Raw genomic sequence first — 4,420 nt, 5'->3', positions numbered from 1 at the left:
TCTACCCAAGTCATCTATCTGTGCCAACTAGTGGTCTTCTACTAACGCCACCATCTTGCTCACAAGCCCATGCACCTTGATGGAAATATAGGTACACTGATGGAAATCAAGTTGCATGGATCATTCAAAGCTGGCTTAGTGCTGGCAACGGACATGTTGTGCTTCACAATAGATGCCCAGGAGATTAAATATTTGTGCCCTGAACCAACATTCATAAGAATGAAGCCCATCATTTCGTAAGCAACTAATGACACCACTGAAGCTTGAGGTACTTTGTCATATTAATTTATTATGAAGTACAATGCAAACATATACTATTCAAAAATTATCAGCGGATATTTTCACACATGTGAATTCAGCGAACAGAAAGTATGGTTAAAGTAATAATAAAGTATTTTCTACTTATATGGCTCCAGTAGTAGAAATTAATCTCTTCCAAATGTTTCTTGTTGTAATCTTTGAACATGGATTTTAAATTTCCCTGTTATAATTGTGTTAAAGTAGAGATGCTTTTTGCATAAAAAACAAACGTCAAATGGTTGCATGACATCTGATACATGTGTACACATGTCTACATCTCAGCAGGTCTATGTGCCTTATACATATGTACCATATGCTGAACAACATTTATTTACAGGCACCACAAGTGCTTGTACAAGTTCTGCTGTGTACTTACTGGTGCAGGTATGTATGGGGGTTCAACCTTAAGGGCTTCCAACGAGACCCAGTCAATATGCTCAAAAAATGGATGCTGGCGGATGTTTCCATGAACTCCCAATCGCATGTCTTGATCTTTACAGAGGAGCTGAAAAAGTAATTTGATTGTGATTTAGGAACTTTGATTTACACAGCAAGGAGCACAGACTTTTCAGGGACTGCATTTCTACACATTACAATCAATTTACAAACAGAAACAGAGGCATATAGCATGATTTGTCCATGGCTACAGGAGGTTGATACTGAGATCATATTTTATCATCATCATCATCATCATCTATTTCTATAGCGCCACTAATTCCGCAGCGCTGTACAGAGGACACACCCATATCAGTCCCTGCCCCATTGGAGCTTACAGTCTTAATTCCCTAACATAGACACACACAGACAGAGAGAGACTAGGGTGAAATTGAAAGCAGCCAATTAACCTACTAGTATGTTTTTATAGAGTGGAAGGAAACCAAAGCACCTGGAGGACACCCACTCAAACACGGGGAGAACATACAAACTCCACACAGATAAGGCCATGGTCGGGAATTGAACCCATGACCCCAGTGCTGTGAGACAGAAGTGATAACCACTAAGCCCCCATGCTGAGCATATTTGGGGTCAGTAGCATCATATTAACATTATTCTACAACCAGAACATCTAACCACCAGTTATTCCTTTTATTTGTCCTAATTTTTATCTGTCTATGCGATAGGTATTCTGGTCTGGTTTAAATATAAACTGCACAATTATTTGGAAATATTATTATTATTATTATTATTATTGCTATTTATTTATTTATAAGGTGCCACAAAAGGTCCTCAGCGCCATACATAGAGATTACAGTAAAACAGTATTAGGCAAAAATAGGACATTACAGTAAAAACAAAAACAGTGCACTACAAATTAGGTAAAACAATAGAATAAACAGCAATTGAATAGCCAAACCAGCAAGAAATAAAGTGCTCAGCGGCAGGCGCGGGCTGGGAGAGGGAATTAATTAGCACAATCTGAGCCTGTACCCAAGTGTGTGGGTACAGGAAACAGACTCAGTGCCACTTGTTGAGGGTAGAAGGAAAGACACAGGTGAGCTGGTGGCAGGGGCGGATCCAGAAGTTAATTGCGCCAGGGGTGATTTAGGGGGGGCGATTTAGCCCCGCCCCCTTTTTGACACCTAAGGCTGCTGACGGCTGCACACTATGTGCAGATCCGTTCAGCAGAGAGAGTTAGGGAGAGAGTCCTGCTCGGCTGCTCTGATTGTGTCAATCAGAGCAGTTGGGCAGGACTCTCTCCCTAACTATCTCTGCTGTACGGATCTGCACATAGTGTGCAGTCGCCGGCAGCAAGCCCCTGCTAGGGGGGGCGATCGCCCCGATCGCCCCCCCTGGATCCGCCACTGGCTGGTGGCTTAAGTAATGAGTGGAGGAGGACATGAAGGAAGAGGATCCTGCTTGTTAGAGATTACAATCTAAGGGGATATAGGAAATATAGAAATGAGAGTATTATTTCTATGAATCCTATTACACAAACATGTAAGTATGTATAAGCAACGTCAAGGTGTGAGGGCTGAATAGATACTGTCAAAATTCTTCAGTGACCACACCAGTGATCACTAGAAATATAATTATTATTGAAGGGCGTTGGCAGAAATATTTCTAGAAAAATGTGTAATGCTTCTCCAAATTTTCTTACTATGCAATAATCTCCAATTAATTATTTCATTATAGTGTCATTTTCTAACAAGAATTATTGCTGAAAAACAATTTGATCATTCAGTCAGTTCTGTATGCACTTCACTGGAATGATCTTTTTGTTTATGTATTTTACTGTATCCTAGAGAGAGGAGAAGGTCTCTGGTCAGGAAATCTAGAGCCACATCTATGAGTAGACATCATTTATCTCACGTTTCAGGAGTGGTCTCAGTGTGGTGTCACATGGGTGTTTGTACATAGTGTCTCACGAGCAAAGTGTTGAAGCAACTTTTCTGCCTATAGATTTTAAAATAACATAATTTACTGCGATAATTATTAATATTAAATCTAAAATATATTTTACCTTTTTAACGATGTCCTTTACTTCCAAGCCAAGTGCATTAAATAGTGTACGGTGATATTTGTACTTCCCAGTAATCATTTTGGTCAAGATGACACCAAATGAAAACCAATCTGCACCGGCATTATACTCCTCACCAGACAGCATCTACCAGCAGAGAGATAATAGTTATTACATTTTTCAGCAATCGATTTTTCCTTCTAGTTCTTTTATCCCATTGCCCAGGTCCATCACTCTATATAATATTTTATGTGAAAATAGATAGATACTGGCAGTTAGTTAGTATCAAAATAGACATAATGTTCCAATTCAGGACACTGATGTGTGACTTAGTGCAAACTTGTAGTTACATAAACAAGTGCTGTATTTCATGGGGTAGGCTGTAGTTACTTTACAAATGTATGATTATTATTATTATTATTATATAATATTATTAATAATAATAATAATAATAAGAAGAATAATTTCTTTAGTTATTTGTAAATTCTGAACCTAACATTTCAGGAAATCTAATAATAGTTTATGTCTTATTTACCTACCTTTCCCCACACTTTCCTCCTATTTACTGACAATAATACTTTTATTTATATAGTGCTTTTCTCTCAAAAGTGCCCAATATTGACATTAAAAGACATATAATTTAATACATATAATAAAATACAGCCTAAACTTTCCCCCCGAAAATAGGTGGCTAGCACCAGTATTATAGCCAGGACTTCCCAGCACTAAAGCAGGGCTCAGGGAGCGTGGGGAATATCTCTTTCCATTGTTGGATTATCAGTGGTCTTCTGCAGACAAAGCAACTGTACAACTTAAACAGGGTAGACCTGAAGTCTTACTATTCATTGAGAATGATAAATATGCAAAATCATCTATTTATGTAACGGATAATGAGAATAGCTTCAAAATGATAATTGACTGATAATCTCTGTTGGAGGTCTTGTGTGAAACCTCACTTTGCTTTACTCATTATTGGACAACTTGCAGATGCAGTTAATGTACAGGCTGTTCCTAAAGTCTCCCCTTTGTAGCTATATATTGCTTTTCTCTAGGCTTCTGTACAAAATATCTATAATTACATAAGTAAACTATAGGAAAATCCTGTGCATCTCACCTCAGGAGCAATATAGCCAGGCGTTCCAGCATAGCTAGTGGCTGTTCGGTCTCCATACATGTTTTCAATGGCAAGACCGAAGTCTGCGATCTTTACATGGCCTGTTTCGGTCACTAGGATGTTTTCAGGCTTGAGGTCTCTGTGAAGAAACAAAACCTTTGTATGCACTTTGCCCTAAAGCGATGCTTTCATACAAACAAGATTTATTTTGTTGTGCAAAATGAAATTACACTTTAAATATGTACATTGTGAACATTAGTAGTTTTGAATGTAGGTTTAGCAGTGTCACTCTGGAGTGTCAGCGCCTATTATAATCATTTGCAGATTAGTGATATCTGTTTTCTCACTTTTGTATGTATGTTATTTATGTGTATAGAAGTATTCTATTACATTTCATAAATGGAGTCCTAATCAGAAAATGAAGAAACCTTTGATCACTTTTAATGCTCTGAGAATGATACCATGTAGTGCCATTTTAATATTCAAAACAAATTTAGCAGAATGGCATAAACAAACTCAAATTACTAATCTCACCATTACTGTTTATA

General features: G+C 37.8%; 1 long non-coding RNA gene across 1 annotated transcript; it reads right to left on the bottom strand.

Moving 5' to 3' along the window:
- Nucleotides 1-746: 746 nt before the first annotated feature.
- LOC142142878 (uncharacterized) lies at nucleotides 747-4,004 on the bottom strand. Its single transcript, XR_012689372.1, has 3 exons — nucleotides 3,873-4,004; nucleotides 2,762-2,905; nucleotides 747-805 (listed from the first exon to the last, which is right to left on the bottom strand). It is a non-coding gene; the product is annotated as an uncharacterized LOC142142878 (long non-coding RNA).
- Between the last annotated feature and the right edge of the window lie 416 nt (nucleotides 4,005-4,420).

The sequence above is a fragment of the Mixophyes fleayi genome, chromosome 3, assembly GCF_038048845.1.
Source record: "Mixophyes fleayi isolate aMixFle1 chromosome 3, aMixFle1.hap1, whole genome shotgun sequence".
In the NCBI taxonomy this organism is placed as follows: Eukaryota; Metazoa; Chordata; class Amphibia; order Anura; family Limnodynastidae; genus Mixophyes; species Mixophyes fleayi.
The sequence above is the reverse complement of the archived record's forward strand: the minus strand, read 5'-3'. Positions and strand labels throughout refer to the sequence as shown.